The sequence below is a fragment of the Herpailurus yagouaroundi genome, unplaced genomic scaffold (assembly GCF_014898765.1).
Source record: "Herpailurus yagouaroundi ecotype Mexico unplaced genomic scaffold, PumYag 28, whole genome shotgun sequence".
Taxonomy (NCBI): domain Eukaryota; kingdom Metazoa; phylum Chordata; class Mammalia; order Carnivora; family Felidae; genus Herpailurus; species Herpailurus yagouaroundi.
The window spans coordinates 118091532-118108994 of NW_024412376.1; the positions used below are offsets into that span (position 1 = coordinate 118091532).

At 35.4% G+C, this 17463-nt stretch overlaps 1 protein-coding gene and 1 long non-coding RNA gene across 37 annotated transcripts in view; one reads left to right on the forward strand and one right to left on the reverse strand.

The window, feature by feature from the left end:
* The window catches only part of ADGRL3 (adhesion G protein-coupled receptor L3), an 842607-nt gene that overhangs the window by 211926 nt on the left and 613218 nt on the right, over window positions 1-17463 (reverse strand). The gene's annotated exons all lie outside the window — the stretch shown is intronic.
* Window positions 1-17463, forward strand: part of LOC121035127 (uncharacterized) — a 41429-nt gene that overhangs the window by 10224 nt on the left and 13742 nt on the right. Inside the window, exon 2 of the long non-coding RNA XR_005792759.1 lies at window positions 13108-13218. This is a non-coding gene — a long non-coding RNA (uncharacterized LOC121035127). The remainder of the gene's footprint in view (window positions 1-13107; window positions 13219-17463) is intronic.

The following is a 17463-nucleotide window of genomic DNA, read 5'->3' on the forward strand; positions in this document are numbered from 1 at the left end:
TGCATTTTCTCTTTGTTTGTAAGAAATGAAGTCACAGCTGGCATTTAGATATTAAACGAATATAATATCTATGAGAAAGAATTGGAAATTTAACCCAAAGAGAATTAAAATCAGAGACAAGGAACAGAAGATACAGAACTATCTCTAAAGGCTACATATCACTTCTATGTAAAATGGATAAGAAAACCTTCCAAAAGTGCTGCACAGAGACTGTTTATTGGGGTTACATAGCAGCTGACATGCCAGCTTTTGCTCATTGAATGAAGGGGGATCCAGTGTTTGAACCACATCTCACAAAAATTATATAACACATCACTGTCATCACAGAAAAGTAGAAAACACATTGGGATCTATCTTAATGATACAGAGAGCTTCAGCACTAAGCGAAGCTTGGTAATAAAGAGAGCAGTCAGCATTTAGAAGTTTGTGCCCTAAGGAAGCAATACTTCATTGGTAATGCAATCTTAAAAAAAAATATTGAATTTAAAGTGAAATTTGAGCATTTCTATGGGCAGAATGGGATTTTCACAAATTGTAGTAAGGGCCTTAATAAAGAAAGTGACATACATTTTCATCTTTTTGTGAGAAATGAAAAAAATAATAATAAAAACAAAACAAATAATCAATAGACTTACAGCAGAAACAAGGAATCCAGACCAATTTAAAATGAATAATATTTTTAAAACAGTGGCTAAGACATTTCACTAGAAGAAAACTGGTTATTACCATCATGAACTTCACTGTGTATTGCTAAGAGCTTAACTTACTAGAATGTTTATACTATACTTCCTCTTTATCCAAGCCGATTCAGTAATTATGAACTATTTAGACAGTTACATAAAGCAGACCTTTAGTGATATGGACAGAAATATGAATACACTGGAGCTCTCTTCACCACCTTCTGCCATGATCTAGATGCCTGTGACATCAGTAGCATGTCTCAGAAAATCCTCAATGTATTTTGATTTTTCTCTTATTTGAATGCAGGAGAATTGTTGAAACAGTAGTCATAGGATGCTAAATTAAGCTTTTAAAAAGTATGATCATTTAATTAGTTTCTCCTTGCATGAGGTAATACTATTAAAATTATCAACATAGGAGTAAAAACTATTATCTCATTCCCAAAACTAGTTATAATATATCGAAAAAAAATTTGGATACATGGTATTATGGTTTGAAATGTGTCTTCCAAAAAGAGCTTGGTTAAAGTCTTAAAGTTGGTACCTATAAGTATACAAAATAGCATCTTGTCAGATACAATCAAGTTAAGATATGGTCAAACTGAAGTTGGGTGGGCTATAAACCCATATCCTGGTGTGCAAAGACAGACAGAGGAAAGGTAGCCATGTGAAGATGGAGGCAGAAATGGGAACTACACTGATACAAGCCAAGGAACTCTTGAGGCTACCAGAAGCTTGAAGAAGCAAGGAAGGATCTCTTCCTAAAGACTTTGGAAAGATCAGGGTCCAGCTGTTACTTTGACTTTGAACTTCTAGCCTTCAAAATTATGGAGAGAATAAATTTCTATTGTTTGAAGCCATTAAAATATAGAGTGCTTTGTCACAGCAGCCCTAGGAAACTAATACACATGGTTTCAGAATTAAAAATAAGAACTACTATAACTCAGTACCAAAAATAGGACTGGTTTTATAAGATAAAATTTTAGATATAGGACTTAATTAAAACATTAGAACATTCTGCCTTTCTTCTATCACTGTTTAAATATATATGTGTATATATATATATACATACACATATATATTTACTTATATTTATTTATTTTAATTTAATATAAATTCCTACTTGGGACTTTTCTTTTAAGATTTTATTTTTAGTAAGCGCTATACCCAATGTGGGGCTGGAACCTACAACTCCAAGATCAAGAGGTGCATGCATGCTCCACTGACTGAGCCACCCAGGCAACCCCTCGACTTGGGACTTTTAAGCAACAGAATTCTATGATAAAAATGTAACAAATCTTCACCAAAAAAGTGTAATATCAACTTTCATACCATACACACACACACACACACACACACACACACACACACAGTACCTCCCCCTTGAGTTGGCAAACTTTTTTTTTTTTAATGGTTCTACAGAGTTGGTAAGATTCTGGGTAAAGCTCTGTCTGCTTCCCCATACAGAGCTGCTTAGATTATAAATTGGTATTATATTTCTGCAAAACAATTATCAATGAACATTTAAAAAGGCATTATGCCATTTTGCTATTGTTTAATTTAGACATTTCATTACTTAAAAATTTTGTCTAAGGACACAATCATGGATATTTACAAAAAATATAATCATGCAGTTTGCAATAATATTTATGGCAGTGCTATTTATAACATGAACTAATTGGAATTATCCTGTGTCCCATAATATTAGATTGGTTGAATACATTATATTATACCCCTACAAATAAAATATTATAACAACATGAATAATTTTGTAGAAAAACATTTATTGATGTGGACAGTTTTTCCATGACCTATTTTGAAGTTGACAAAATAGGTTGCAAAACAGAATGTACAATAGTGTTCCCTGTATAAATAGAACAGAAGGCTAGGTAGCTATAAAATAAGATAATAATATCAGTAACTTCTGGGAAATGGGTATACAAGTAATTTTGAATTTTATTCTTTTTTTTAATATGCTTTACATGAGTATGTGTATTGTTTTTTTAATTGTTTAATGTTTGTTTACTTTTGAGAGAGAGAGAGAGAGAGAGAGAGAGAGAGAGAGAGAGAGAGAGAAAGAGAGTGAGCAGGGAAGGGCAGAAGAGAGGGAGACACAGAATCTGAAGCAGGCACCAGGCTCTGAGGTGTCAGCAGAGAGCCTGACGCGGGGCTCAAACTCATGAACCATGAAATCATGACCTGAGCTCCAGTCGGATGCTTAACCAACTGAGTCCCCCAGGTGCCCTGAAGCATGTATATGTTTTTAATTAAAAAGTAAGACTTTATGTAAATATAAAATTTCACAAAGAATAAAGGATAAAAAAATGTTATGCCAATAAATGCTGTGAAAGCATACTTAAGACTACACATCAATAGAATAGTACTGGTGGAGACAATTGCTGACAAGAGTTGGTTTACCTGCCATCATGTAAATATCTACATTGTCTCAGTTTAAATATGTTACTAGATCCCTCTAATCTCTTCCGATTTTCCCCCAAATTGCCATATTTCCCAGGAAGCTACTGATTTTTATCATTAAAGGTTCATAATACTACTGAGCCAATTCTGGGTTACTAAACAGTGCACAGCGGAGTGATAATTGTTAATAAAAGAGAAGAGAGAAACATAATGAGAGACCTGACCACTTTTCACGAATAGGCTCTTGATTGTCCAAAAAGGAAGAGGTAAGGTGGTGTTCCAAGAGATTTTATGCCTCAAAGAAAATTAAAATGCAAAGAAAATACCAAAACACAAAATTATAATAAAGCTGTTTGTCATACATATTAGAATGTATTCGATGACTGCGCTTATCCACATAACAATTTTAAAATAAATATAAAGTGGAAAGCTGGCTTTCTTAAAGAAAAATCTCTTCCTTCTTCCCTACTGTCTGTCATTCCTTTTTCTCTCCTAATTTTTAATGGGCTGCTACTGTGTGACCATTAGTCTAGACACACAAATCCCCTGCAGGAACAAACAGTTCAGTTGTCTTTGGCTGACATGTCAACAATAATTGCACAGTGTGTGGTTAAGTGTTAAAGAGAGATAAATACATGGTAGCACGAGAGAAAGAGGAAGCTGGTCAGAGAAGGGAAAGAAAACAGTCCAAAAGCAGTGAGTGCGGTTTGAGTCTGTTGGAATAACACGAAGTGCAGAGAGTTTGCAAAAAGGCAAAGGTAGTTGGAATAGATATGAAGTCTACATTAATGGCAGTATTTAAAGCAGTTCAAACCACACAACAGTGAGTTTAATGCCAGCACTCACTTTTAGACAGTCTTTTCCTAATTTAGAGAGGGGAAAAAAAAGTAAATATATATAGTTAATTTTTATTCTCAAACCTCTTTTGACTGCTACTTTTGTTTTACTGACAGCGACTGCTATCAGTAAAACTAGCACAAGAATAAAGGAAACAAAGATGAAATAGAAAACACAAAATTATATACAGTTTTCACATTTGTTATGCATTTTTGAGAGGCAGAGATTCTCGTAAACGTGATATAGGCACAGTCTACTCGTGAAACTGTTATTGGATCTTATGCCAGAGTATAAAAGATGAAGTTTCTCTGTTAGTGAAAGAAAATCCAACATAACAAATGGCTAATGCGAGGGATCATTTTATTTCTCTCTCTTAAAACAGGTTTCTGGGCTGGTATGGACGCAGGCATCTTCTATCATGTTCTTTACTTTTCCTTAACACATAAGGGTCTATTTTGTGATCCATAATGGCTGCTGTAGCATACTGCAACCAGCCCATAGGAAGAATAAAAAAGGGAGGGAGAATGACACCTTTATTCAAGAACAGTTCCAGAAAGTTGCACATATCATTTCCATTTATGTGTTATTGGTTAAGACATACCTTAGCTGCAAGACAAAATCTCTTTACCCCCAGTAGTCAGGAGTCCGGCTAAAAATGAAGTCTCCGTTATCACAGAAGAAAGGGCAAACAGATACTAGTGGGCATCTAGCTAGGTGTCTGTGCTACATGGATTTTGCATCTCTATAAGTTTGTATCTACAAATTAAGAAACAACATTGACTTTGACCCACTTTCTAAAAGTGAAAGAAATTAAACCATTTTATAGCATGAAAGGTAAATCTGTTTCTCTGTCTCTGTTCTATTACACCCTTCCCACCTAGACCCACATTTTGAAAGATTTACTCCCCTGGTTCTCTTTATTCCCCTTGTCCATTTAAATCACTCAATACTTGTACAGAGGGGGTAATTATTATAAGAATTGTAAATTGCTCTTTTTCTTTTCTTGCACATATTTCCTCATAGCCTACTACTGAAAGCAATTTATAGTAGCCCTTTTAGGATCAGCACTGGAACACCTGTTTCCAATCTCCAATGTATAAACTACATCTTCGGTGCAGACCACATGCAATCATGATGAGAAGCATCTATTTAACTGATCTATTTAAGAAAATGATACCAAAGTCATCAGCTACTGAAAACAGCAAATGATGCATCCTCATACAAAACCCAAGCTGCTTTTGAGTAGAGTTTATATAGACTCATCCTCTAGTCTTAGGATTATGATAAAATTGATGGATTTCATTCATCTGAAATCAATACATTAATAAGGTTTTGGTTTTCTAAATGATATGGTATTTTTTTTTTTTTTGAACCGCATACACCTGAGAAGATGGCTCTTTGGCCAGATGCTTTTTTTCTCCTGCAGGAGAAAGTCCACAAGTGTCTTTGTGCCTGCGTAACCAAGTGTAAAAGAAACCCAGCTCACTGGCCTTTTCAATCAACCAGTCACTTAAATCTAACCTTTGAACGTACCAAAGCAGAATGATGAAGACTTACAGCTTTTAGAGATATCCCTTTAGTTGTTTAAAAAGTAGATATCTTGTAGATCAAAACATCCATTAGACAATAACAGAATATAAACTTGATTACATACTTAACTAGGTAGAAAAATTCAAAGGAAACAAAAACAGGGTGGGGGAGAATGGAGGGAATTTTAAAAAACGCTCCTAGCCAAAATACGATTTTCTTAGCCATCTGTAAACCTTTACCTTAGTTCTCTCACATGAATAATATTTTAACTTATATAATTTATTTTCACATTTCTCTGTAAGATACTGCTTTTGGTATTTAAAGGTCTCAACTATACAGTGCTTTTCACTAGTACCTTTTTTACATCTCTGTGTTATGAAATTCTGCACACATAGAAATACAGATTTAAATTTGGCTTTGGGAGTTTGCCATTTCATAAAATTTTCCCTTAGGAGTTTCAGCTAATTAAACAAATGATTGCAAAATACCCACAGCGTCAACTTTCCTGGCTCTTACAACTGACTCAAGCCCAATTTCAGTTATCTATCTCTATGTATGCCTGCTTCTCCCCATGCCCCACACCCTCCCACTACAAGTACTTACTACAATAACAACGTGCGCCAAGGTAAGAGTGAAGTTTAGGCAGCAAGGAATTAACAACTTTCAAGAAAACATCAGGCACCTACACTTAACTTCAGTATTCATACAGGCATGCAGCAACGGAAATCATTTTCTCCTCATGGTAATTTATTTTACTCTATGCGACAAAAATTTTTCTTCCATTCTACAATTTTGAAATTATCTCATGGGTTGAATTATTTCATGGCTGTGTTCCTTCTCCTCAAAAACACTGTGTCCTTCTTGTGTGACATATTCTTTGAAACAAATCTGTCTTGCCCTTACAGGGAGGAAGAATTTGCCACCCCAAAATGTGCCACTTTGGCACGTGGATTATTTCCAGTTTAAGTCAGTCAAGACCTAGCAGACTCAAGAAAACCTTGCACCTCTCCTTTGAGTACCTAATAGAATTTAGATAGGGGGCCTGTCCAGAAAGAGGGCTAATACCAGAGGTAATTTTTTATATGAAAGACCTTTCTGTTTGGCAAGACAAACATCTAATTAATAAACATAGACTCTTCTCATCACCTTGTGAATTACCCTCTCCCCATTGAAGTCGCAGGCCTCCAGCTCAATCCTTAGTTCAGGAGGTATATAAGCCTCAACTGACTGATTTGCCCTTGAGTTTCATATCTTTGGGGCTCCCGTACAAGTAAGATTGAATTTGCTTTTCTCTTGTTAATCTGTCTTATATCAAACTATTGATGAAATCAGCCAATAAATCCAGAAGGGGAGAAGGGAAAGTTTTTCTGCCTTTATACCTTCTTTAACTTCTTGTTCTCATTTCCGTTTTCAAAATCTCTTCAACTATGTGGTGCTGATGTAAAGTTTTAGGTCAATTACAATGAGCAGTTAGCCGAAAAGGTATGGAAAATAGACACTTCAAAATGAATTTCTTTAATGGCACAAGCTACTGTGATTTTGACTTGAAAATCACCTGAGAATATTTGTAAGGCCTAAGGATGTATATGGAAATTTAAGAAACTACATAATTTATATGCAAATATATAAGTGAGCCTCCAGCTTATTGGTTCCTGGTGGGAACCAGTAATTTTTAGTTATGCCTAAGGAATTTCATACTTTGAATTTTCAAATATTCAAGGTTTAAACTAGGATTTTTAGTGTTGTCATGGTTGTTTTTGATTAGGCAAAATGAGAGACAGAAAAAGGAGAAAGACCTAGAATATAGAAAGTAAGAGGTGAAGAAAGACGAGGGGCAGGGCCAGGGCTGGCAGGCCAGCTAATGGCTTGTCTTTCAGAAGAATGTCAGATATTTGACTTTAAAAACCTATCCAATGTAAATTTTTAGTTACACTGGTAACAGACACCTGGAATTTAGTTATTACTGTCCCTAGAGATTAGAGGAAGTTCAAGGAGGAAATCTTCATTAGACTTGGAATAGAAAAAGAGGACAGAGGGAAGGAAACAATTCTAAAAGATAAAATTTAAATCCAAACAAACAAACAAACAAACCGCAAACAACTTCTGGTCCTATCAATGAAGAGGGAAAGTTTGTCTTAAGTTTCATATTTAGCAGTAATTCTTTTAACCCTTTCCTTCTTCCAAATTCAGATGCAAACTCATGAACTTGGGCTATTTCCCAAATTATCTGACTCATTCTTTTAGGGGAAAATTCTCATTTCAAGAGGGGACAGTGGGAAAACTAAAAAATAACAGCAAACACCTTTATCATAACCTCCCAAAGGCCCCAGCACAGTAACTAGTAAAATAAACACTGAAAAAGAGAAAAGTGAAAATAGAGAAGTTCATTCATGTTTGGCCAGTTAAAGGCCATATGTGGAGATGCTGAATGATTTAGAAGAGTGAGCTCACACTTAGACTCCCAAAAGGGTATACTCCAGATGTGTTATTACCACTCACGAACTGTTAGACCTTCCCTTTCCCTAATCTGTTAAAACGCAAGACAACAGGCCCCAAATTGAGTCGTTTTGCTAAGCCTCATATTACCAAACCAAGACTTAATTACAGTTTTGGCTCTCCCAGAAATGGAACCTTGAACTGGTGAAACAGGAAGTGGCTTGGTCAGCACTAGTTAGGTATGTGGTCTGATAGCTCTGATAGGCCCCTACCATCCCCTGTAAGGAAAGTAACCTTGCAGTATCCAACCTGCTTTTTTTCCCCCCTAGAATAGCAGTCCCCTCCCCTTACCTGCATTTTCTCTTTGTGCAGTTTCAGTTATTCATAGTCAACTGTGCGTCAGAAGCAGATGATCCTCTTTCAGAACCACTATCTGAAAGTCAGTAGTAGCCTAATACCACATCACAATGCCTACCTCATTCACCTCACTTTCTGTCATCAGGTAGCCATTTTATCATCTCACACCATCATAAGCAGGGTGAGTAAAGTACAATAAGATATTTTGAAAGACAGACCACATTTATATAACTTTTATTACAGTATGTTATACATGTTCTATATTTTTAAAGTTTTTTTTATTTTGTGAGAAACAGAGAGAGAGAGTGAGAGACATAGAAAGAGAAAGAGAGAGAATCAAGTGGGGGAGGGGCAGAGAGAGGAAGAGAGAATCCCCAGCAGACTCTGCACTGTCAGTGAGGAGCCTGATGTGGGGCTCCAACCCATGAACGGTGCAATCATGACCTGAGCCGAAATCGGATGCTTAACCAACTGAGCTACCCAGGTGCCCTTGTTCTATTTTATTATTAGTTGCTGTTAATCTTTTACTGTGTCTAATTTATACATTAACCTTTACCACAGGTATGTATAGGAAAAATATAGTACACATAGTGTTTCCTACTACCCATGGTTTTAAGCATCTGCTGGGGGAACTACTGTGTAATTTTCTTGTTCCTTTTCCCTTCTGCTCATAAAAATCTGTCATTTTGTATAGCTCCTTGGTGTTCCTTTCTATCTGCTCGATTAGATGCTGCCTGATTCGAACTGAGTGTTGCTTAAATAAACTCTTATTTTTTTTTTTAATTTTTTTTTTCAACGTTTTTATTTATTTTTGGGACAGAGAGAGACAGAGCATGAACGGGGGAGGGGCAGAGAGAGAGGGAAACACAGAATCGGAAACAGGCTCCAGGCTCTGAGCCATCAGCCCAGAGCCTGACGCGGGGCTCAAACTCACGGACCGCGAGATCGTGACCTGGCTGAAGTCGGACGCTTAACCGACTGCGCCACCCCGGCGCCCCAACTCTTATTTTTTTTTTTTTAAATAATGACTCAGTTTATCTTTTCACCTATGTAAATAGAAATTTATATCATTTCATGTGTGTTTGTGAAAACTAAATGACACCACTAGTTAAAAGTTAATTCTTTTAAATAAAAAAGGTAACATCATTCTATGATATTACATGAGAACCTAGATTTGCCTTTTTTTTTTTTTTGGCAGACTATAATCTTTCATGTTTTATCTCCAGAACCTATAACTGAATCAAAAGAAACCAACTAACTAAAACAACCAGATACACTATGGCAATGAAAAAGTTACCATGAGAATAATTTTTCTCATTAGTTAATTCAAGTACCACAGTATAACTACGAACTTTAGTCATATAAAAACCAAGAATACCGTGGGTAGCAGCACACATTTTAAAACTACCACAAAAGTATGAGAGTTTTCAATGCTGTAGCACACACCCTCTTCCTGCTCCACTCCCCCACCACACCCTACTTACCAAGCTTTTTTAAAGAAAATCACTCTCTCAACACAACTCTTCATATTAAGTGATGGTGAAGATCACTTTTGTGTTAGTCTCACTAGGATTCAACTCAGATTTTTAAAAAGTTTGTTTCCATCTGCTTTAGGCACTTAGACATAGAAATGAATGAGAGTTTATAGACAGAGCCATTTAGTTCTCATTAGATTGAACCAATCCTTTTATCTCTTCTACAATAAAATATAACAAAAGGAAGTAATCAAATGAATCAGCATCTTCAGTCTTACTCTTAAAGATAAAGGACACAGACCTTTTTCACTTTCAACCAGAGAAGTCATAGTTTTTCTTGTGATAAGATTTCAGTCATTAACGTAATACAGCTGATGATTTTTCAATTTTTCTACTTAAGATGTGATTGATATGCATATTTATATATTAGATATCTTTATCTATAGTTAACCAAATTAACTCAATTTTACATGTTCCTATGCAGTTTTAGTTTACTCCATGTAAATAAAATTTGAAGTTTCAACATAGGAGAATGGTCTTGAGTTTTACCTGCTTGACAATCTTATATTAAACAGAATCCTCAATAACACAAATGCTTCACCACCATGAAAAATTCTATAAAAATTTCCTGTTTATTTCTAAGTTTCCTTTTTTATAGAGCTAGATTTACATTGCTTCTGGTAAGTCAGTTCAAACCACTGTAAACACACTCTTAAAATAGCTCTGCATTTTCAGAACTACTCACGAGGTTTCTTCATTTTAAATTTGATATTTATCTTTATATATAATGAGATGGTCAAAGTGGTTCATGAACACTTCTTTCCCCCTGTGATGAAATCCAGAAAGTGTAATTATTACTAAAAATCATCACAATGTGGTTTATATTTAGTTTCAGCTTGGGGTCTGGGAAATGTGACCCATTGTAATGAGAATCTGATGAGAAACAAACTTTATCAACAACCACAACAAACAACACAGTTCTAAACCTTACTCCTGACTGCATATAAGTATCTGACAAATGGAATTCAACTCACTTCTTTTAACTCTGAAATAACAATGCAAAGCCATCCCCCTGAAATCCTGTCTCTGGGAAATAAGGCATAATTACTGATAACAGTGTGTGTGATCTTGGCTGTTTAGAAGGCTATCTTAATTTTAATTTTTAGGTTGTTTCCTAAGACATACTAGTATTTTGCTACTTTTGTCATATCTTTTACTCACTACAAAAACAGTATTACTGTTTACAATCTTTTCCAGAGTCGTGGCTCTAACACTTAATAGTTCTGGATAAGCGACCTCATCTTCTCTAAGCCTCAGTTTCTTATTTGTATAATGAAGATGATGATACCTACTTTCCCAAGTTTCCATGAGAACTAGATATAACCAAATGAAGCACCAAACACTGTACCAGGCTTAAAATTGCCATTCAGCCAGTGGTGACCTTTCTGGTTCTTATTTTATTTGCTAATGACATTTCTAATGATGTTTCCTAAGTCTTGGATTTCAATTTTTCTTCTATTATTCAGTGTTACTCCTATAGTTACAGTTGGACAGAAGCTGAGTGAAAGTCATATTTTAAATTACATGTTTATAAAGGCAAAGATTTCACATGACCGAATAAATGGAAATCATTACCTTTTTTTTCTAATTGAGAATGTATTAGAAAAGTTCCACAGAAGTGAATTTGTTTCATAATAAATACTGTTGTTTCAAAGCAAAATGTTAATAAGTGCTATAATAAGCATTCATGAATAACATTGTTATTCAAGGAAAAATATTAGCATACGGAAGACATTTGGGTTTTACATTTCTCTTGACTTTAAATTATGGTACTTCAGATTCATATAGTTTTAGAAATGAACAATGTCCTGAATATCACACATTCAGGATCTGATTGGTAAAAGGAACAAAAGACTATAAAGTTTCATTTAATCATGTAACACTACTGATTTAAACATGTAGCACTACTCCAAATCATACAAGAAAAAAGAAAAACTCCAGTGGATTTTATAAAGGAAACAATGCACTTACATGGTTACACAACTGAGCACATACAACAATGAGTTTATATAGTTTGATACAACCTTGTTATAAAACATTTTTCTCAGGGATCACAGGATTTTGAAACTTTAATGTATGAACAGTTTTTCTACTCTAGAAAATAAACAGATCAAGTCACTTAACCTATATGAAACATAAAAAAGAATAAATCAATAGTAAAAGTATAAATTCTCAATTATGGCATTTTCTTTAGATATTATTTAATCAATTTCTGCAAAGAAATCCATTATTCCCAAATCCCAGCAGTTTAATGGATATGATTACAATAATACAAGAGGGAAAAGAAAGCTGCTTACATTTTGGAATTACTCCATTTCTTACTGAACTGAAGGTAATTTACATTTAGTTGCCCTATAGCTTAAAAGAGATGCTATATCTCAAAGTTTGCCATTAAATTCATCAAAAATTTATTGGATGACTAGTGTTCAAGGTAAGATATGTAAATATCATTATTTATAGTCTTTTCATTGTGACCATACACACCCTAAATAAATTATAGTTGACCCTTGAACAATGGTTTTGAACTACATAGCTCTAGTGATATACAGATTTTTTTTTGATACAGTACTGTAAATGTATTTTCCTTATGACTTTCTTAGTCACATTTTCTTTTCTCTAACTTACTTTAAGAATATACTATATAATACATATACAAAATATGAGTTAATTTTTTATATTATTGGTAAGGTTTCTAGTCAATAGTAGATGATTAGTAGTTCAATTTTGGGGAAGTCAAAAGTTACATGTGGATACTTGACTGGGGGGGGTGGGGGGGGTTGGTGGCCCTAACCCCTGTGTTGTTCGAGGGTCAACTGTATAATTGGACCACAGGTTTCTTCCATGTTGCTGATTGCAAATGACTGCTATGGTATTTTCCACTCTGTGCTGTTTCATTAAAGAAAAAAAAAATTAAAAAGATTTTCACCTTTAATAATAACATCTTCTCTTATTAAACACTTAAAATATTTTAAAGTACATTTTCTTGCATTTGCTTTATCACTTAGCAGGGGTTAAGCCCAATATCAGGGTCTATGACAACTGAAACTACTCACATGGTTTTCAAATACCATAAACATAGGTAGAACAAAAAGGCAGTATTTACCACTGCACAATTTTAGTATGAACCAAGTGCCCTTGCAAGAATTATGCTAGTTTCCAAACAAAATCTCAGTGGAACCCATATTTTTCCTACCACTTATATAACATGATATATGCTTCTATTCCCAATTTAGTCTTGGCAAAACCAGTAACAAATAAAATGAATTTGAGGGTAAGTTTACAAATAAATGTGTATTTTTTCTTTTATTTTCTAGATGGTAATATCCCTTAATGGTTTTTACTTTACACAGAAGAACAATCAAGGTCTTGCCTGCAGACACCGCAGAAACTATATGTGCCTCTACATAAAGCTGATGCTCAGAAAGGTAAGAAAAACAATGATTCTAAACCAGTCAAGTGATTATAAAAAAACAAGTTTTCCAATAAGGTTCCAGATGAACAAGCTAGATATCTGATGTGGCAGATCCAATGAAGCTGTGAGAAAAAATAGATGTAAGGTAATGGGAGAAAGGACAGTAATTTACCAGAGGTCCCTGCCAAGTACCAGACTGGTGGTTTAGAACAGGCATTGAGGTCTAGTCAGTGTCTAGTGCTTGAACTGGCTCAGAGCTCTTCTATGTGAAGCTTACTCTGCAGGGTTTGGAATATTTTGCTAGCCAAATGCGACTGGCTGCCAGCTCCCCCCTGATTCTGCTTACACTTGCCCAAGAGTTCAGATCTGTAAATGAGTGCCGTCTTGATCCATTCATCTGGGGAGTTTGCATCCCTAAAGAGTCTCAGCTAGAGTAACTTTAAGTCACCTTAGTGTGATTTTTCACCAAATAAATCTGAACAATATTTTCTGGGTTGGTCATTAAAAGATCATCTCCTGTAACCTGAGTATCTTACTGAGCTTTACACTTTACAGTCATTCAAGTCAATGGGATAGTCTATAGACTCATGGGTCTCTTGACCACTGGCATCTACAGAGTAGAAATCAGAGGCAGTTAGGTCAATGCCAAATACAAATTTATTAGTGCAATTTCATTCTTTCACAGTACCAGAGCTTTGAAATTCTTTAGGATATTAGAAATGAATTCAGTGTTATGTACCACCTATAGCATTTTCCCCTTATTTCTTCTTGATGACATCTTTCAGTTGTGTAAGACAAACATTCTAAATACATGATTCCTTTAAGCTTCTGACTCCATGGAAGAAGTCAGTCTTCGGCCACAGTGCTTCCAGTGCAAGTGGTACCATTCATCACCCTGAAAGCCAGAACTGAGTGGAAGACAGCCAGGTCCATAATATTATGACATAGGCAGAAGCTTCTTTTTGGCAGCTCTGGCTGAAGTTCATATAGTAAAAAAATAATCCTGCTATGGTGTTGGTAGTAAATGTAGATTCATTCTCACACCATCCAACTCTATTATCAGTCTGTTAATATTTTCCTATCTGTAACACTGTTTCCTTCTAATCTGGTAGGTCCAACAGTATTATTGATTGTTAAATAGTTTTTGAGATTTTCCCCCCAAATAGTGGGTCTTAACACCACCCCAGTGCTAATATCATTATACAGGAGTTGAGACATCTCTAAAGGGAACTTTTTCATAGATAATAATTCATCAGGAATCTTAACAAGAACTGAAGTTCTAAGAGTGATCTTGAAAATAGACACATACACATAGACTGTATGTTCTCATATTCAAAGAAAAGGACCAGAAGATTCTGAAGATGATAGTACAGAACACTGATTTTGCTTTTATTTTTATTTTATAGAGAGCGAGTGTGAGCAGGGGAAAGGAGCAGAGAGAGAGAGAAAGAGAGAGAGAGAGAGAGAGAGAGAGAGAGAGAGAGAGAGAGAGAGAATCACAACCAGGCTCCATGCTCAGCACAGAGTCTGACACGGGGCTCAATCCCACAGCTCTAGGATCATGACCTGAGCCAAAATCAAGAGTCAACTGCTCAACCAACTGAGCCAGCCAGGTGCCCCGGGAGCACTGATGTTAAAATCCTACAAAGTAGTTCCTTTGCTCTTTCTCCCACCTTCCCTCTCATAAACCTATGCTTCTCTTTTCTTTTCACTATCTGTCCTGTATATATCAGCCTGTTTGATGACAGTGCCACCTGTGAACATATACTTGTTTACGCTGTCCAGCGGAAAAGTTTTTTAATTGTGTTAAAGAGCACATATAAAAATTGACTCTCAACCAAATTTTAAACGTATACTACAAAATTGTTAACTATATGCACATCGTTGTACAACAGATCTCTAGGGAGAAGTTTGTTTGTTTGTTTGTTTCTTCCCTAAAGCACTGTCACTTTACCAAAATCAAACTAAAGTTCCTTAGTAAAGAAAACTGAAAAACTGCACTATTATTTTGGACAGATTGGTACATTTACATATGGAATTTTATATCATATGTGATTCACATTTGCCCTTTTCTCAAATTTGCTAAATATAAACAAATAGTTTTGTATTCTAAAACCCCAAAAGGGTATCGAATTATTTAAATGTGTTTGCAAAAGGGGCCAGCATTAGGAGAAGGAAATTTACAGTGAAAGTGACATGAATGGACCATTCATTTGTATGGCCACTAATTCCATAGGGCAACTGATCATAAATTAAGTGCCTGACATTCAGTAATAGATGATTATATCTGACATAATGAAGTTATAATGGAAGGTGTTCGCACACTGCTTGACTATTAAGTGCCCATTTATTGTCCCTGCACCAGGTGTGATAGTGATAGGCTATACAAATCATCCAGAAGAAATGTCAAAATAGGCTCCTTTGCTGATAAAGCACCACACATGTTTATTAATACAGCAGCTTGTCTTAGAACTGGCCCATCTGCTCATTTAAAACGAATCTTTTTCCTATAAATATTTCAAAGTTAAGAGCATGACCACTCATAATAGTTTTAGAGAAGTAGGAATGGAAAGAGGAGAAAGGCAAACTCAAATAAAATATTCTGCTCTTCCTTTTACCTGAGGTACGTTTAACAGAAGGGGCAGGGAGGTAGTTTTTAATGTGGCATTTGCTTTAGATTAGTGCTGCATGAGTGTAGGCCATTGAACACGGTCCAGGCTCCAGCTGTTGCTGGTGCCAGGTGGGAAATGGCAAATTTCACCAATGTTTTCAAAGTACACATTTCAATAAAGTCCAAAATGAAGTACTCAATTAAGAAATTCTCCAGAGCAGTAGTTCATATGCATTTAAGCTCATCAGAAAATATTTTAGCTGGGTAGATTTTACAAAGAAAAATAATACTACAAATCTTTCTTAGGGGAGGTGATTTTAAAACTCTGAGGGTTTGCTTCTAAGTCCATTTTTTTCTAACATTTCAACGTCACATTTTTATGTAACAGAAAAAAAAAAAAACAACAGAAGCAAAATGTGAATGTTTACCTCTCTTCTTTTTAAGAAATCACAAGTACAAAGCTAAGACATTTTCCATCTGGTGTTCTGAGTTTTATACTCTTGCTGCGCAGCCTGTATGTTCTTTGTTCTATCTTCAAGAATGGTTTTATCTAACCAACAAACAAGTGTGCCCTGAGGCACCCCTCTCAAATGAACACACACATTTGAAATGAAGAAGTAAAATCCTTCAAAATAGTGAAACAAAGGAAAGGCATGGACCATTTGGTAACCAGAGGTGGTTTTTGCTCTATAGCCTTGGCTTCATTTATTCATTCATTAAAACCTAAATAAAGTCTGGCAGGCATGCCTTTCAGGTTCCAGGAAAGAACTTTATCAGACTCAGTATCACATAAATCCACTAGTCATACTTTTCTAAATAAATTACATCTTGTGATAACTAACCACCTGGTGACCAAAGGGCCAATTCAATTACTTGTAAAAGGCTAAAGGTCTCAGATACCCTTGAAATTATGTTTTTTACATCTCTCATACACTGAAAGAAAACAATTTCCAATCATGTTTTATGTTACATGTATTTCCAAAAATTGATAATGGGTGATCTTTAGTTTGGATATGAATTACCTCTGTCTTCCAGAACACCATCAATATCCACCCAAATTATCCAAACTGGAAATCAAATAATTATCTCTTATTTCTCTCTCGTATCCAATCACCAAGTCTTATTATGCTTTAACTACAATGTCTAGGAATCTATCGTGTATTCTTCCTATTGCTACTGTTTTTTATTTCGCACTTTCAAGAAACCTTTCTTGAAATAACTTACTAATCTCTCTGCTCCCAATCCATCCTACGCATTTTAATCAACATTTCTATGCAAATTATGCCTTCTATGCTTATGTCCTTTGTAGTTTCCCAATGTCTATAGGACACTTAGAAATGCTAGGCTTAGTACACATAAAAATCTACTACAATCTGAGCTATAAGCCCTTTTGCCAGTTTCGTTCTTCGCAGTTCATACCACATCATTTGTGGACACAATTGTGTCTAGTTCCAGAGGCAATTCAGACTAACCTGACCAACAGATTAACAGCCTCCCAATCACCAGCCAAGAGTCTCAAATGATGCTTGTTTTAACAGAATCAGTATTCTGTGTGTAGCATGAGAATATGATCCTTATGGGTCTAGCAAATGTAGTCTTTTCATTGCTTATGTATTAGTAAGTGCTCTTCTTCCCTGCAGGGACTAT